The sequence below is a fragment of the Lactuca serriola genome, chromosome 6 (genome assembly GCF_051521515.1).
Source record: "Lactuca serriola cultivar US96UC23 chromosome 6, Lser_US96UC23_V15, whole genome shotgun sequence".
Lineage (NCBI taxonomy): Eukaryota > Viridiplantae > Streptophyta > Magnoliopsida > Asterales > Asteraceae > Lactuca > Lactuca serriola.
In genome coordinates this window covers 32,769,775-32,789,738 of record NC_136413.1, presented here as the reverse complement: position 1 = coordinate 32,789,738, position 19,964 = coordinate 32,769,775, and positions in this window count along the sequence as shown.

Genomic DNA, 19,964 nt, shown 5'->3' with positions numbered 1-19,964 from the left:
AGGGCCCTTTCATGGTGGAATGGACAAATCAAATCCCTAACACTCCCGATAGCAAACTCGATGAGCTAAGAGGATCTCAAAATCATGATGCTCGAAGAGTACTGCCCAAGGGGTGAGGTACAAAAGCTAGAACCAGAGCTTTGAAATCTCACTATGAACAGATCTGACATTGAAGCCTACACTGTCAGATTCAGCGACCTGGTAATCCTATGCCCTGGAATGATCACTCCCGAGAGCAAGAAAGTGGAACGTTTCATCTGGGGGTTATCTTCCTAGATTCAGGGGAATGTAATTGCTGCCAACCTAACAACTTTAGACAGTGCCACGCGCCTCGCTCAAGAAGTCATTGATCATGGAGTACGACAAGGCATAATGACTCCCGACCCCGAACAGAAAAAGGGGAGTGATAACAAGAGGAATTTTAGAAACAAGAAGAAGGGTCAACCAACTCAGGAGCCCATAAAGAAACAACAGATCGTGGCGGTTCATGCCGCTACCGCCCCTACCGCACCAGCACCTACCAAGGCATATGTCGGTACACTCCCAAAGTCTGATAAGTGCAATTTTGACTACAACGGCGCCTACCAGGAAATGCACTGTACAAACTGCAACAGGAAGGGGCACACTACCGGATACTGCAGAACGTTTGCACAACAAGCCACCCAACCCACAAATCCTTTGGTGAGCCAAGCATGCTATGGTTGTGGGGAAATGGGGCACTACAAGAGGAATTGGCCGAAGGATAACAAAAGAAATATTGGGGGAACGGGAAAAGTCCTAGCAATAAGACATGAGGAGGCGATGAAAGACCCTGCAGTGGTCACTAGTATGTTCCTCCCCACTAACATTATGCACGCATACTATTTGATAGTGGTGCGGAGAAAAGCTTTGTGAGTCATAAGCTGAAACACCTACTCAAACAAAACCCACAAACACTAAACGAAAAATTCACCGTAGAAATGGCCAACGAAAAAATTGAAACAACAAATGGTGTATACATAGGATGGGCGCTAACTTTGAACAACCACTCCTTCCAAATCGACTTAATGCCAGTTACCAAAAAGATTTTTGATGTTATCATCGACATGGACTGGATAAGTCCTCACCGTGTCGATATTATGGTATGAGAAGGCCATTCGCGTTCACCAACCAAGAAACGAAACCTTGGTCATATACGGTGACAAACCCAGTACGAACCTCCTAATCATCTCGTGTATCAAGGCCCAGAAGTGCTTACACAAGAAGAACCATGGGTTTGTAGCTCACATTGTCGATAAGAAGAAAGGAGAAAAGGACATTAAGGACATCCCAGAGGTCTGTAACTTCCCCGACGTATTTCCCGAAGATCTCCTGGGAGTGCCCCCAAACGACAAGTTGAATTCAGAATTGACTTGATACCTGGAGCCACGCCAATCGCCAAGTCGCCATACCGCTTCGCTCCTGCGGAGATGCAAGAACTTTCCAGTCAACTGAGTGCACTGCTGAATAAGGGGTTCATCAGGCCAAGCTTCTCGCCTTGGGGAGCTCCGGTCTTATTTGTAAAGAAGAAGGACGGTTCATTCCGTATGTGCACCGAGAACTAAAAAAACTCACTGTAAAAAACCGATACCCACTTTCCCGAATCGACGACTTGTTTGACTAACTAAAGGGATCAAGTTACTTTTCCAAGATAGATCTAAGATCTGGGTACCACCAACTGTGGGTCTAAGAGGAAGATATCCCCAAAACCGCATTCCGAACTCTCTACGGTCACTACGAATTCGTAGTAATGCCCTTCAGGCAAACAAATGCGCCTACGGCATTCATGGACCTAACGAACCAGGTGTGTCGACCTTACTTTGAAAAAATCGTGATTATATTCATCAATGAGCTACTCGTCTACTCACGGAGTACGGAAGGACACAGTCAACACCTGCAACAGGTTCTGGAGACATTAACAGCGGAGAAGTTGTATGCAAAGTTCCCCAAATTCGATTTCTAGATCCGAAAGGTGGAATTCCGAGGTCACGTTGTCAACAAAGAAGGGACATACGTGGACCCTTCCAAAATCAAGGCAATCGAAGGCTGGGCAAACCCAAGAACCCTAACAAAGATCAGACAATTCTTAGGCCTCGCCGATTACTACTGGAGGTTCATACAAAATTTCTCCAAGATTGCTATGCCATCCACCAACCTTCAACTGGGAAGAAAAGCAAGAGGCTGCCTTCCAAACCTTGAAACAAGTTCTATGCAGCGCCCCGATCTTGTCACTCCCCGAAGGGACGGAAGATTTCGTAGTCTATTGTGACGCGTCAAAACATGGTTTAGGTTGCATACTCAGACAGCGAGGAAATGTCATAGCCTACGCGTCAAGACAACTAAAGACCCACGAGGTAAATTACACCACACATGACCTCGAACTGGGAGCAATAGCATTTCCTTTGAAGATATGGAGGCACTACCTATACAGTACAAAGTGCAGCATTTTCACGGATCACAAGATCCTCCAACACATTCTCAATCAGAAGGAGCTCAACATGAGACAGTGGCGATGGGGTAGAGCTACTGAACGACAATGAGTGTGAGATTCAATACCATCTGGGCAAAGCCAACGTAGTAGTCGATGCCATGAGCCGAAAAGAATACTCGAGACGCCGAGTAAAGTCACTAACCATGACCATCCAATCTCACCTGTCCTTGCAGATCAAAGAGGCTCAGCTGGAAGCCTTGAAAACCGAGAACGTCATAAAATAAGCCTTGTGAGGGATGGATAAGAACCTTACAGTCAAAGACGACGAAGCCTACTACCTCATGGATCGAATCTGGACACCGAAGTTCGGTGGGTATAGAGACGTTGTCATGAACGAAGCCTACAAGACAAGGTAATCCGTCCATCCAGGCTCGGACAAGATGTAGTAGACCTCAAGAAACTTTATTGGCAGCTGAACATGAAAGCCGAGATCGCTAACTATGTAGGAAAGTGTCTGACTTGTGCCAAAGTCAAGGTAGAGTATCAGTAGTTCTTGGGTTTGCCCAGGTGGAAGTGGGAGTGGATAACCATGGACTTCATAACCAAGTTGCCCAAGACAGCAGGCGGACTTGACACCATATGGGTGATCGTTGACAGGTTAACCAAATCTGCCCACTTCCTGCCAATAAAAGAGACCGACAAGATGGAGAAGCTAACCATGAAGTACATAAAAGAAATCGTATGATTACATGGCGTGCCAATATCTATTATCTCCGACAGAGATAGTAGATTCACCTCACGGTTTTGGCAGTCGCTGCAAAAGTCCCTGGGAACCAAACTTGATATGAGTATGACTTACCATCCTCAAACTAATGGTCAGAGTGAGGGAACCGTTCAGACACTAGAATACATGCTATGAGATTGTGTGATAGACTTTGGCAAGGCATGGGATACCCATTTGCCACTCGTTGAGTTCTCATACAACAATAGCTATCACACTAGCATTAAGGTTGCACCATTTGAAGCTCTATATGGACGAAAATGCAGATCACCTTAGTGCTGGACTGAGGTGGGTGACACATAGTTAGCAAGATGGCAAGTACCTGAAAACACCCTCACTGATCCCGAGAACATCAGAGAGACCACCGAGAAGATCATCCAAATTCAGGAACGACTAAATGCATCCACAGACTGACAAAAGAGCTACGCGGATAAACGAAAAAAACCCTTGGAATTCCAATTCGACGATCGCGTGATGTTAAAATTCTTTCCATGGAAAGGATGATACACTTTGGGAAGCATGGAAAATTAAATCTGAGGTACATTGGACCATTTGAGATCCTCGCCAGGATCGGTCCAGTGGCCTATAGATTTCGGTTACCACAAGAACTCAACAAAATACATACTACCTTCTACGTGTCCAATTTGAAGAAATGCCTGTCTGACAAAACTCTTGTCATCCCTCTTGAGGAGATTGAAGTAAACGAGAATCTCCACTTCATCGAAGAGCCAGTAGAAATAATGGACATGGAACTCAAGAGGACAAAGCCGAGCCGAATACCCATAGTGAAGGTCCGTTGGAATGTCAAACGGGGACCCGAATTCACTTGGGAATGCGAAGATCAAATGAAACAGAAGTACCCACAACTTTTTCTCTAGTTGCAAGAGCCCGTCCAAGATGCCAATTTCGGGATGAAATTCCCACTAACGGGGGGATGATGTGGCAACTAGAAAATTTTGGGTCAAACTAAGTCTAAGGGGTCTTGTGTATAAGTGTATCCACAATGTATATCTATTTAACTTTGATGCAATGATGTTCATTGAAAGCCAAAAGAGCACCATTTGTACGATTAAAGATAATATACACTTTGAAATTCATGTTGAAATAAACTTTGAAAGATCAATGCAAATCAAACAAGAATCAAATGGTTTTAACAAAAAAACATGTATTTATGCCATGAACTTGAATTCTCGATTTTTAAGGCCACCATATTTCTAATTTCTATTAATCAAAGATCGAAAACACATCCATGGGGATCACTACAAGACAAAAATCTCTAGTTATGGCCCACTAAGGCCGAAAACTCTTCAATGTGAGACCGGAATCACTTGCCTGTAACACTTTAGGACCGAAATCATCGAAAAGGAGTGTGTACCAAGGGATTTTGGTCATGCCTAGACCCAAATCACCTTCTTTATGGTCGGAAACTCAAATGTGATTCATCCTAGGGTGATTCCAGTAGGATACAAAGGATAAGGTTTGACCTTAAGATGTGATATCCTACCCTATTTCCCATGTAAACTCGGTTGTATCCCAAGCAATTAACCACCAAATACCCATGTATTATCCAACAGATTACCAAGTAAACTTCACATCATTTCCATCCCCATCTTAAGGCCGAAATCATTCTCTCAAACACCACCAATTCCATTTCACTTACTACAAAAACTCCATTTTCTCTCAAGAAGTTAGTTTCCAAGCTTAAAAGGGGTTTGAATCTTCAAGCACTATTCTTAGATTTTGGTAAGAGATTTGAGACTTCTTAAGCATTCTATACATTCTTATGTTAAATTCATCCCATTTACACACATTAAAATGTGCTAAAAACCCTTAGGATAGTATCACCTCCAAGGAAGTTCATCAACCCCATTCAATAGTTTAGGCTTGAAATCTTCACTTCATCACCTCAAGCAACCCACCAAAACCACTCAAGGTGAGTTCATACCCCCATATTTTCAAGCTTTTTCATGTTTTTAGGGGGGAGGGGGGGATAAAAGTAAAACTTTTTTTATCACATAAATACTTACATGTTTATATCTTTATATTAAAAATAATATATTATTTGCATACGGTATGATTATCACTACTTTGATATACTATTTTTGTGATATATTAGTTTTGATATGCAAAGTTAACAAAAAAATGATATGCTACAAATATCATAAGGAAAAACGTGATTTGGAAAACAACAAGGTTTTGGCAACTTTTACTAAAAGATAGCTTTTCTAGCAAAAATGGTTACAATATAGTTATTTACTATTTTGATGGGTTACAACCCAAAGACATTATATTTTGACTACATATTTCGAGACTAGGAAAGAGTACAACATTATATTTATATAAAAGATTATATAAATAGTCTCAACAAACATATAAGATAAACTATAATTGGTATAGTTTGGGAGTCATAAAACCACACTTTCATTTCAGAGGAACCATATAATTATCAAAAAGTATAATTATTTCATTTTACAAGAAAAAGGAGTCATAGTTCATGTAAATCAATTGATGCTCTTGTGAAACATTCTCTTCATTGTACCTACCTAGTGTACACTTTAAGTCCTGCTTTATAACCAGAGTCTCATTGAGGAAGGCGAGATAGTTGTGTATAGATATATACACGATTGACAACCACACACCTCAGTTGTTTGCTAAAGTTAGACCGGCAAGTCTAGGGTGACAAATGTCTACCAGCTCCGACACCTAAAGAACATCGTTCAGGCATATCAGTCAGATTAAGCATGGTTATAATAACTCTCATAGAGATTAACGAAATTAATCGGTTTACAGGGTAACTTACACTTCACTAGTTTTATAAGAAGATAAAACTACATATTTTATTTCGGTACAACATTCCTTACATTTTTGGTCTTAGGGTTTAAGAGTATAGTTCACATTTAAGAAAATCTTGGATTTTCTAGAAACATACACTAACATTTTACAAGAAAGAGATACAAAGGAAATACATATACTCTAGTCTTGAGTATGAAACTTACAACTTGTCCTTAAAGAAAATATCAGATTTTCTAGAAGTATATAAAAATCATTTTACACGAAACCGTTACAAATCCTTCTCATACAAAATGTTTATGAACTCACCAACTTAATTGTTGACACTTTTCAAAATCACTTGTATTCTCAGGAAACCTATAAACAGGTATTCAAAACATTTTGAGGGTAGGCGTTGCTGCATCATGAATTCTACTTTTCAGTTACTTGTATTTGGCTTTTGATCAAACAACGTTTGTAAACAACATAAACATGTAATCTCAGTGTATGATGTTTTAGGTTGTTATGATTCATTTATATTCAATTGTTTTGGTACGATAAAATGACGTCATCCACCCTCGGATGTTTCTGTCGTTCTGGTTCGGGGGTGTGACATTTATTGTTATCGTGATCATCGAGTCACGAGCCTCAATAATATCTAAAAGCATTGCATTGGCATCGGCTATACAACTTTTCATAACCGTTTTCTCAGATAGCAGATCAGTGACTTATATCTCAGCATTCTCTAACTTGACCGTCAAGACTTTGAACTTTTCAGTCTTTACAGCAAGAGTATCCATGATTTTGCTCTCGATGGCTAAGTCCTCCTGAAGCTTTGTGATCTTCAAGGAAATGGAGGGATTGAACTCAACATGGTCAGTAGTAAGACTAGTGCAAACCTCTTGAAGTTTCGCTTTCTCTGTTTTAAGAGTTAAGCCCGGGCTAGAAATAACGTCATTAGCCTTCGCGGTGTTGTACTCAAAGTAGCTCTGAAATTTCTCCATGAATACACGAGCATCCGTAATTAGTTTATCGAAATTTTCGGTCGTGTTGTTGCAAACAAAGGCAGAAGCATCTACCATCTTGTTTGTCTTTTCAAGGTTGGCGGACTGCTCTATCGTAAGAGTCACAAGAAACGATTTGATAGTTGCTTGCAAATAGTCTTCACTAGGTGAAGCGTTTGATGATTAGAGCAACGATTCTAGTTTTTCATGAGTCGACTTGAGTTGCCCTCTTGTGATGGGAGCTTCGTCATCACTTTCAGTCCGAATGTTGAATGAACTGTAGGTGAATCCTGTGAAGTCGTCATCATCATCACCATAGATGATGTTTGGATCATTCTGGCATAAAGGAGAAACAGGTGGTATGGAATGACCAGCTGCAAAACCTGAAGCTCCTGCCCCCGCATCAGATGCGTTGACAGTTACCGGGGGCTCAACAGGGGATGTAGTGGTGGTTGCAGTGGAATCAGTGAAAAGAGGAGGTTGGAATTGCGAAACTCCCAAAGAAGCAGTTGGGCATGGGGCAATGGTAATGGGTGTTGAGACAGTGGCAGTTGGAGAAGGAATTGTGGTATTGTTTGATATTAGGCTGACCGAGTTGAGTCAGACCTTTTTGGCTGACTCGGTCAGCAAAATGTGTTTGATAAACAATTTTTATCCATCTGACTCAAAAAGATACATCTGATTGGGAGAGGAAATGAAATTCGATTGACTGAGAAAGGAAGAAAACATTCCACGCATAGCCTTTGCCCTAACGAAGCGTCTCCCATTCAACTATTTTCTTCCAGCAAGCGACGTCACCCGCAAGCACCGATCGAAGGTGTCTCATCAGGTAATACTTTTGATTTCTCCTTCCTCGTCTCATAATACTTTTGATTTTAGCCATTATCGACCAACAACATAGATTTCTGCAATAGTTGTTGTTTCGATTTTTGCTTCCTCGTTTCAATTGTTGTTTTGATTTTTCGTGAATGTTGTTGAAAGTTCAACTTTTCCTGTTTTGAGTTTTCGAATTCATGGATATGTTTATAGATTTTGGTGATTTCACAGAGCACGACTCTTCGATTCTTTAGTCTTCACCCTTCACCTTTTACAATCATCCTAAGCCCTAAATCTACAATCATATTTATTTCTCCAAGATTAAAAATTAGTCATGGGTTCTCGTCTCTTCAGTCTTCTAGCCAACCTTATGCTATACAAACTTCAAATCCTCAAGATTCAAGTCGCAAGAAGCTCAATGCTTCCAGATTCAAGTCTCAAGAGTCAAGAAATAAAGCCTTCAACTTGATTTTTCTTCCTTCGACACTTTTTTTGCACTCAATTTCCATGTTATAGTTTTTATGTAATGTTATTGCTTCGACTATGTATTTATTTATTTATTTTTGTTGAAATGATCTAACGTTTTTGGCTTTTAAAGATATTTTTTTCGATTTTTATCTCATGTGATTTTTATATCATATTTATATGTCGTTTGTGTCATATGAATGGTGGATGGCTATGTGGTTATCGGATGGATATATCTTCTATATAATTGGATGTTTGAATGGCTGAATTTATATTGATTTTCACTTCTGATTGGTGGAGTTGTTATAGAATGTTTTTACGGCATAATAGTTGTCGGTTTTTATTTCATCTAATGTTATGGCTTTGATTGTTTTTTTTATTGTGATATCATTTGTATGTGTGTATAATTTTGTATCGTCCGAATGTTATATGGTTATTAAATATCATTTGTTTTGAATAATGGAACGTGCATATAAAAAGTAATAAAATGTTGTCATGCTTATATTCAAAAGCTATTAGGAAGAAGGGTAAAATGGTCATTTTTTATCAATCAGCACATTGAGTCAGACGTACAATCAAACAACATGGTTTCTTACTCAGTCAAGATTTCTTACCCAGACAGACATTTCCCAGTCAGCTCTTTCTCAGTCAGCAACTATCAAACAGGTCCTGAGACTTCTTCAAAGAATTCATCATTAATAGGAGTAGAAGTTGGGATTGTAGTCGATACCTCCGGATTCGTAGTTGCCAGCTTCGTAACCTTTGATGAGATGAAACATCTTCATCATTGAGAACCTCCGTTTGAATGGGAATCTCCGAAATTGTTTGAGATTGTGAATCTACTGGATCACTCGGTGTCGGAGTTGGTGGTTGACGAACCATTTTCTTGACTCTCTTCCTCGTTGGTGCAGAAGGTTCAGTTTATCTGCCTCATCCAGGACCTTTCGCATTTCGTCTGTCAATGGGAGAAAGCCTAAGAGGGGTAGAATGCGATAGGCTCGCAGTACATCGCTCGCAGCAGGTAAGTCACGAAGCATTGCTTTAGGAATCGAATCGATGAACTTGAACTTCAAGTTTTCAGTGAGAATGATGTTCGTTATGTGGAATATCTGGATAGAAGACAAAGACAAACCTTTTGAATAGGGGATGCCAAACTTCTTGTTCACCCTTTGAACAACAATGGACCAAAAGCGAGCATAGGAGATTTCACTGTGTCGAGTTGCTGAGAGAGTACTTTATACAAACTAAGAACATAGAACAGTCTCATATGCTAATTTGATGCCGGAGTAGATTTTGTACATCATGGTCATGAAGAGCTTGCTCACACAGTCCGAGCTAGTAACCTGTTCAGAAAAAGTCTTGAAGAGCAGTGTGAATAAGTTGTTCCACATTGGCAGCAAGTTGGGATTTTTGAACTTTGCAACTATGCCTATCGATTCCTTGTAGCCCATCTGGAAGAACGTCTCCAGAATCACTGAGTTTGAGACGCTTTCAAGGTCAATTAGGTCACGACCTAGAGGAATCCATATGAGCTGACAAAATATTGATTTTGTGATGTGGGTTTTTTGGTTGTGGCTTACGAACGTAATCAGTTCTTCCCCTTTCTGATAACTTGCAGTGGAGTAGGCATTTGAAAGATGCACCATAGGAACGATTTCGGACTTTGTTAGAGCGATGACAAGAGGAGAGCACCTTAGATATTCGACAATTGGCTGAAAAAACTCGTCGTATTTTGTAGGGTCGAGATGAGAACCAGGTTCTTATTGTCCTGGATGTTAAGGATGGATGATTGGACCATGGTTTCTGCAACAAAAGGAGTCTCTGAGGAAGCTGCCACTGATGCTTGTTGATGAAGAAGATGAACAGCAGACAGAGAGTAATCGTCGGAGGATTTCTTTGCTCTTTGAAAATGGTAATTGATTATTTAAGCGTCAAAATCCTTTTATACGGTTTTGAATGTGAGAAAACCCGTCAATTTGTTGCATCGGTTATTGAAAAGTCGCCTAAAAAGGCGTGATTGAAGTTGCGATGTGTGTTAGGTGGCGTCAAATCAACGTCTGTTCAAATTCTCGCTCCCAATCTTATCCGTTAAGGAGCCGTTTCAGTGATGCACTTTCGTAGTTGATTCATTTGTGAGCTTTCACAATGAATAACCATCATCAACTCTGCGAAACTAATAGAAAATATAAGTGACACGAATCAGTCTTTGGAAAATCACAAGGATCTTCGTGCAAGATTGTGCCAAAGATAAAGAAATAAATCAAAATTTTGTGGGATATTGGTGATGTCTATTAAAACATAAAGTAGTGGATCCTGGGCAATGATCTCTTCCTTTAGAGTCAAGAGAGACTCTAAAGTGTCTGTGTGGTATCCCGTTGAATTACGATCACTTATTTGTTAAGAAACATCGAAAGACATCTTTTGTTTAGGCTGAAAGGGTGGTTTTATCTTCAAACAAATGACGAAACTTGAGATAAGTATGAACGTTTGGATGAAGTACTTGTCTGACCAGTGTAGTCATAGATACAATTAAGTTGTGGAATTATTTTGAGTGACTAGGATTCGCAAAGATATCTCAAGAAAAAATAAAAACTGGATCTATTGGGCAGAAACATCTTAAGTCTAGAACATCTCATTAAGATCTCACAAAAAGAAAAACAGGATTTCAAGGTACTAACCATGAAAGTGGACATTCTTCAATTCCAAGGTAAAATATCTAGAACATGTAAATTGTTCACTGTCAATTCGTATATTTGTGTTGGATTTTGGGTTTCACTCAATTCGTGGTGATAAAGAATTTAAGATCATAAACATAGAATTGGTTATAACCATAAACCTCAGTGGTAATTTTTGACAGTCTCAAGGGTTATATTTGTTAATGTGAGAGTGATGGAGAATAGGTATGAGGTGGTTCCAAAGAAAGAATGTACCTCTGTTATGTGAAAGTGACTTAAGCATTGAACTCTTAACTCTTTGTGAGAAGAGTCAGATAGCTCATGATTTATGTGAATTAAGAGTCTTATTGGGAAGAAACGATTGGTGTTATCGAATCATTAAGGCTTTAACATAGAAAGTTGTTGAGGCTTTGGTCTACATGCAACAACATGCTTCTAATGAAGAATAGAGTAGTTACATATGTCCAAAACGGCCATTATTATGATACGTGTCAGCGAGAGAAGTTACATATGTCCCTTAATAACTAATGAAGAATAGAGTACTATACTCAATATTTTTAATATATGTTCAAACAAATTACCGAAATAGAAATATGGAGCAAAAACGGTTTAACAATGACCAATTTTATGCCAATTTTTTTGACTGGATCTAACCAAACGATTTCTTCAAAAACCGGGTTAAAAATGTGTGATATAATATGTAAAATATCGGGTTTAAATTGTTTGATAAAATCAGTAAAAATCATCTGAATTGGTTTATTGGATTTAGATACTTGAATTTCACTTAGTCTGTTAAAAACAACTTATTTCCAAAGTAAATTGTATGTATGGATATTGAAATACATAAAATTTATAGAAACCAAGTTGAATTGATGGTCAAACTAGAGTCGATTAACAAACCAATTCAACTAAAAAATCGGTTTTTAAAACATAGGGTACACACAAAACTAAGCATGCTTCCAATATTGCTCAATAACATAGGGCATGTGATGACAACTATGGTAAACAAAGATCTTCATGTTTCCAACTCCTATGAAACATCATGATCCTATGATTTACATATTGTGGCTATTATTCACGATATGCATAGCTGCCATTCTATATACTTACCCGTACATATACATTCAAAACTCTATGCATCAATTATCAACCACCATATAATATAATCCAAGAAAACGACTTGTCCGATCAACCACTCATTTGGTTTGTTCGCACACAAACCTAAAGTTAGTTACTTATATGTAAATATTTTTTTTTTCATATTTGGAAAAAAAAATCATAGTTATTTGAAACTTTATTTTTTTGTTAAATTTTATTTTTGATTTTATTTAGTTATGAAAATACTTCAAATCCTTAATGACATGCAAGATGTAGTAAAGTTTTTAACATTATTCAATATATGATATACCAATAAATCGATATGGGGATTGATTTTCTTGAGAAAATAATGAGGTATTTGATAGGATTTTTTTTCTTCCATTGTTTAGCTTAGGGGTATAAGAAGTTTATATGATTTGAAAGGACCAAGGGGACTGAACCACATGGATATTAAGAAATCAGGACCAATTATTTGTGACGATGGTCGGCCAATGTTTTTCAAACGATGGTTTTGATGATGTTTGGACCAACTATTAATTTATATAAAGTCATTATCTTTGTTTATAACTGTATCATTGTTTTATTTTGATTTTGGTTTTTGAAACCTCTAATATGTAAAATTTATTACTCGGTAAGTTTTAAAACTCATAATAAGCTTTTCGAAACTACATAACTATAATACAAAACAAAGTCGTTCCATTGATCTTTAAAATTTTATACAAAAAGTAAAGAGTGAGTCCTAAATGTAATTTTTCTAATAAGTATAGAACGTATCGAGTATGTGATGAGAAAGATAGATGGAGGTTCCATCACGATAGAGGTACCTCCGGAATTGATGTTTGGCAGGTTGCTTAATCCGACGCTTCTTTCTCTCTCTACTATATCTCTATTTATTCTCTCCTCTCTTTTTATTTTAACACATGTGGTAGATCCTAAAAAATTGGTAGGAACGGCGAATACTAATCTCGCCAATCAATACCATTAAGGGAAATTCCGCAACAATAAACCAATTGGATTTGGCCTTAAGAACACACCTTTCTCACGATCTAGAACTATGGTCTCCTCCGTCATGTACAAACACACAATATCCACACCAAAAATCCAATTGACAGATGTATCGAAGATCTATTCGACGTACTTTCAACAATTCATCAATCGATCATGTTAGTTTTGTAAAGTAAATCATTTTTACATACATTGATTGAATAAATGAGTTGATTATGAATAATTTTTTAAAGAAAAATTGATAAAGTTATTACTTCAATTTACATATTGTTTTGATAAGAAATTAACAAAATATAAATCAACCAAATTGTATGAAAGGTTGTGATGTTGTAATTGAAACAAGTGAGCAAATCAAGAGTATGTGACACAAGTGGTTTACAAGGAAAGTCATTGATCCTTGTTAGGATCTCCGACACAAAACCTTAGGAGGTGATAATAATCACCTGCCTAGTTAATTTGTATTAATTGAAAGATGAGTTACAGATGAAATGATGAATATACGAGTACAAGTGTTGCAGTAAGTCTAGGTGTATGGTGTGTGCAAAATAAATGTATATTTATAGTCTAACCTAAGTAACAACAATTCTAATATTCTCAGCATTCTTTCGAATAAAATTTATCATGTTGGTTTGACTTGGTATTCCCGGATCTTCTTCCTGATTGAGGTGCTTCTTCATTGAGAATGAGTCTTATGTTGATTAATTTTGTACATGTGAGAAAAAGACTAGAAATATATCCGTTAGAAGTGTTAGGAAATAATAATAATAATAATAATAATAATAATAATAATAATGGTCAGGATCCCTGAGATATGTTCAGGATCCTGAAAGTTCTTGAACATTCAGGATCTTGAATAGGGTTGAGGATCTTGACCCTAACAATTTCCCCAAAATTATAACTGCGAAATATCTAAAGTTAATTTCAAATATTTAAAGGAATAATTTTAAAATAAAAAATAAAAGTAAATATTTTGAAGTTTTAACGGATAGGGTAATTTTAATCCTAACGGATAGATTTCTATCCGTTGAAATAGGCATAGTAAGCTGTCAAATCACCCGTATACCTTTCCACGATTCTCGCATAAATAGGGCATCCAGTCTCTTGATTTTTCCTTACTTTTTAAGCTCCCTTCCAGACGTTCATTGAGTATCTTCGAAGCTACTTTCCTAGTTTCTTTTCTCCTTAACTTTCTTCGTCTTTAATCATTGGCAAAAAAGCAACCCACTCTCGCACAAGCGTCATCGTTGTTCCTGATGATAATTTTGTGGATTAAAAGGCCTTGTCTTACGAAGAAACTTGCTTTTTTTATGACAACGACATCAGAGCTTAAGGTCGGTTGGGGCTTTTCCTACTAGCACTGTTTTCAGAGCTTTCGATCCTAAGATCCATCTAGACTTTGTTTCTTCCTCTTGGGCATATTTTCCTGTTTATCCTTTAACCCTAGGTCTTTTTTATCCATTTCATAGGGTCATTTATAAGTTCTTTGAGATTACCAAAATTTCATATATGCAAGTCATGCCAGTGGTTTGAAGCATCCTTTACTGGATCAATTGACTAAACAGCTCCATGGGTGTTAATATCGGTTTGAATAAGTTAGGTTATGTCTACCATCTTTCGACCTTCAGGAACTCCTGTTTCTTACTAAAAGTCAAAACTGATAGGTCACCTCTCATTGTAAAATACAAGCATAATGATGGTGCTTGGAAAGGAATATACTTCTTCGTGAGATGCGACTCCATTCCTGATGGAAATCTCTTACCATAGTCTATAGTTAAAAAGGGTAGGGTTTCATATTTTTATACTAAAGATCCCGGAATTCACATTCCTTATTTTATTTTATTTTTTGCAGCTTTCATATTTGAAGAGCTAGTTCCTCCTGCTTAAGAAATTAAAGACAAGATTGAGAATTTCCTTGCCCTGCTCGAGATTGAGAGATCATTCAAACTCGATCATCATAGCCATCAAGAAAGTTCAATTGCCATCATCCCCATGTCTAACGGTAAGGATCCTGAATTTTATTTCATTTTTATGAAGGATCGTGCAGTGATGAAAGTTTTTTTTCCATGCTTAGGAGTGAAGTCTACATGTTCTCATGCTCGATTTACCTTCGCCGATCTTGACTCTCCCATGTCCAGTGACCAATTGGTGGTCAAGAAAGAAAATTCCTCATCCTTTCTCCTTCCCAAGAAATCTCCCATAGATCCGCCTATCAAAACTCTAGGATCCCAAAAGAGGAAATCAATTGAGGTTTTTAACCAGGAGAATCTTGAGGTGGACGAGTCGTTGAAGAAACTGATCTCCTTCTCGCAATCAGTAAGTATCCTTGTATTTTCTTATATCTGGCTTCAATTTTCTCATTCTTGTCTCTTACAGGTGGCTGATCATATTTCTCATTCCTCCAAGCATCCTAAGGCCAAGCTTAGCCAAGTGGAACAAGCTTTGAAAGAACAAGAAGCAGCCAACAAGGATCTTTTTATAGAGGATGTAGAAATTTGTCAAGGTAAAGGCAGAAAAAGAAGAGGAGCATGTGGCAGAGATCAAAGATGTGATAGTTAAGGCCAGGAGAAGTGTTGTCGAGGGTGGTTTTAGAGGCAAAAATCAATTTGGCAGAGGATATTAAGAACGCGTGGTCCTAGGACGTAGCTGGTGGTGTGTGACCCTGGCCAACTTGAACGGTAGGCCTATCGATGCTTGTCAGGATCCTATAGGAGAGAGGAGAGAAGAAGGAAAATATAAGAAGAAGAATAAGAAGGAAGGTAGGAAGGAAGGAAGAAGCGAAGAAGATGAAGATAGAGAAGACCCTGGTTAGGGGTGACAAGCCTAGTATTAGGTTTGATCAGTTTAAATACATTTTAACATCTTATGTGTAAAACAATATTTTGTTTTTTGTGGGGTCGATGAGCAACCCCTTTTAATTTCATGTCATGATTGCTTTATATTTCTTTGTCTGCATGATTGATATGTTTGATGTGAATGTAGCAATAGGTCTTCTGAGGACCCTAAAGATTTTAGGTTATACAAGAACTCTTGAGATCTTAATGACCTGATATAGTTAGTTTTCAGTGTGGGATCTCAAAACAGTTGGGATCCTTATAGAAATAAGCCTTTAGTTATTAGTTAGGAAAAATAACTATTAAGAGATAATGATAGATAGAGCCTAATGATCTTTACATTTTATAATCTTTTGACTTACAAGAATCCTTGAATTATGATCTCTTTATTTCTGTATGATCTTATAGTTCGCATACACAAGGATCCTACTTTAGAACTTCATCCGTGAAGGTCCCTGCTAAGCTTTTATTTAGCATACAGTTCCCACCTTAGGGAATAATTGGGAATAATCCGAACATAAAAAATAACTAGGGAGGATCCCACCTTGTAACATGATAACCTTTTAAATTTTCGGGGGAAGATCCCAACTAAATATAACATGTCAATGTTATAAACCTTAACAAATTACTGGGCAAGATCCCAACTTAAGATAACATGTCAATGTTATAAGCCTTAGGTATTTACTAGCGAAAATCCTACCTTAGGATAACATGTTAATGTTATAAACCTTTGATTAAATGTTAGGAGCTTTACATATGTTCATAAATAAGAGCGTTACCAAGTCACTAAGCGTGAAATGATCCCCTTACTCACATCCAATAGTAAGATATCATGTTTCCAAGCGAGGAAGTCACTCCTCGATAGCAGATATGGAAGTCTACGATTATGAGGCTTACATTCGTCGTGAAGCACTCGACAATGTAGAATTTGAATAGAGATGTGTTATCTCGTTGGAGAACCCATCAAGCATTCTGTATAGTTGTTTAACAAACCTTCTAATCACAAAGTGTATGCTACTCGAAGGGTAGTGTTCCAAGAGAGGGGGCTAATATCCAAAAGGGTTAGTGGGAGCCATATTGATCTTGATAAGTTCATGAGTCAACCAACAAAGAACCTAAAGTTGGACCCAACATTCAATTCGAGATTAAAATAGCTATGAGGAAACTGACATAACTCCACTTCTTCCTTAGATCTGATAGAGGACATCATACACTAGTTATGTAACAGTTTATATTATTAAGGTATTTAATTCACTAGTATATAGCAATCAGAGTTACCAGCTATCAGAAGCTACGGTTGGCCTAAAAGGCTACATAATAAAAGGAAGACATGGAAGGCGAGATCCAGTCCATATATGTTGAAACTTGGTAGATCAATCACTTGTCCTTAATGATTATGTGCAAGTGGATCTTCAAGAAGAGACAAGCATGGATAGGAACAAACACATAATCAAACCAATATAGGTTGTGAAGGATGTGTTAGCTTAATAAGTTCATTTATTGACCGAAATAAGTGTCTCACAAGTGGGATCATTATTTCGATGAGAAAGTTCAAGGAGTTTGAATTTTGAGAAATAAAGATGGGCCATACATATGTCAAAGCTATTAGGAGTAATTATAATATTTGTTTTAATGAGAAAGTTCAAGGAGTTTGAGTTTCTAGAAACATAGATAAACCATATATATGTAAATGCTAGTGGGAACATTGTAGTCACCTTTTTATTGTACATAGATATTGTACAATTAATAAAAACTATATTCTAACTTAGGAAGTGTAAAAGCTTGGCTTGGTATGAGAATTGTTGCGCTATGATATACATGGGAGATACAGAACACATACATAATAATGATCTATGGAGATAGATCAAAGTGATTTGTTGGATTAAGCCAAAGTACAAGGAATGTTGAGGAAAGTGGACACACAAAAGTTTTTCGTTGTTATTATTTCTGCTATTGACCTAAACATTAATATGGCATGACATTGAGCGATGCTAATGTCCTAGTTCTACTATTAACCTAAAGGTTATGAGTCGTGTCCCACATGCTTCTGCTATGGCATCGATCATATATGCCTTGACATGTACAAGATTTGATGACTCGTATGCCTCGAGCATGACAAGTTGGATTAGATCAATATGGCAAGAATCAAGAAATCATGATCGAGAACATTCTTAAGTATCCTAGGAGGATAAAGGTATATTTTTCTTCTTTGTATTTTCGTTTTCGAGGGTAGATGTAATTAACAGGAAACCATAGATCCATACGTTGCGTATACACTTAGGTATATCGTAGTTTAGATTTTTTTCGCTACCTAGTTTAGAGTGTATTTCATGTATAGAAAACCTAACATCAGGATCCAAGAGACTTTTAACTTACATAATAGATAGGATACTGGTTCCTATTAAGATCCTTAGCCTAGACTGCACTTACAACATTGGAGGATATTGAAAGATAGAGTATGAGTGGTTCTCCATCTAATGGTTTTGACATAAGGGAGTTGAACTTAAATACCTTTTAAGTTCATGGAAGGCATCTTTGTACTCTTTGGTCCACTCAAATCTTTTGTTCTCCTTCAAGACGACATAGAACAGTTTACACCTCTGTGAGGATGTTGAGATGAACCTATTTAGGGCTTCTACTCTTCTTGTTAGTCTTTGAATTTCCTTGGTCGATGATGGGGATTTTGGATCAATGATGCACTTGATATATTCAAGGTTGGCTTCTATCCCTCTCTTGGTGACCATATATCCAACAAACTTTCTTGTCTTCTTCCCAAAATGGCATTTGGAGGGGTTTTGCTTCATGTTGTATTTATGTAAAATGTCAAAGGCTCCTTGAAGATCCTTGAGGTGATCTTAAAATTTCATGGATTTGACTACCAAATCATCAATATAGCCTTCCATGGTGTCCCCTAGTTTTTCCATGAACATTTGAATCATTAGTCTTTGGTATGTTGCTCCTGAATATTTAAGACCAAAAGGCATGGAATAATAGAAACACACACACACACACACATATATATATATATATATATATATATATATATATATATATATATATATATATATAGGAGTTATGAAGGCAGTATCCTCTTGATTGGATAATTCCATCTGTATTTGTTGGAATCCTGCAGAAGCGTCCATGCATATCAGTAGCTCATGTCCTGTCGTGGCATCTATGATAGATTCTATGTGTGGTAAAGGGAAAGGATCGTTCGGATATTCTTATTGAGATCCGTACACTCGAAACTCATTCACCATTCGTCATTCTTCTTATGGACCACCTCTATGTTGGCTAGCCATCTTGGGAACTTCACTTCTTTAATCATTCGCATCTTGAGAAGTTTTTTAACTTCTTGAATGATTTGGTTCCTCTCGGGTGAAAATTTCTTTCTTTTTTTTGGTGTATATTCCTAAAAGAAGGATCTATATTGAGTTGATGAGTTATAACCTTCTTACCTATACCTGTCATATCCTTATGCTTCTAAGCGAAGGTCTTGGTTCTGTCTTTTAAGAAATTTATTAGTTCTTGCTTATTTTTTTGGTATTGAGGATACTATGAGGACTCTGGCTTCAGGATCCTCGAGGTTTAGGGCACTTCCTTGACATCTTGTTCTCTTGCTTCTAGCACACCTCGTGCCCCTTTATTTAATTGTTATTGATGTGAATTATTGAGTCAAAAATAAAAGTGACCCTCTTGAACTTTTGCTACCGCAGCGCCCAAGCCACCGCAATCGAGCAACTTCTTCATCAACTGTTATCCGAAGTCTTCTGCACCGCAGTCTATATATTTACTTAGTTAATTTTTTCCTTTCTGTAATACACTCTAATATCCAGTATGCCTTGCATGGTTACTCTTAGAGTTGTAAACTTCTCTATAAATAGAGATCTTTTCTAATGTTTTTAGCATGATTGAATGTGTGTGAATCTCTTACAAAATTCTAATACACATCTTCAGTTTCTCATTCTATCTTACATATCTAATCTTCTTACTTCCATCATCTCTCTTCGTAGAGCAAGTCACTTATGACTTAATTACTAAGCAAGATCTCACTTACTAACTTCGTTTGAA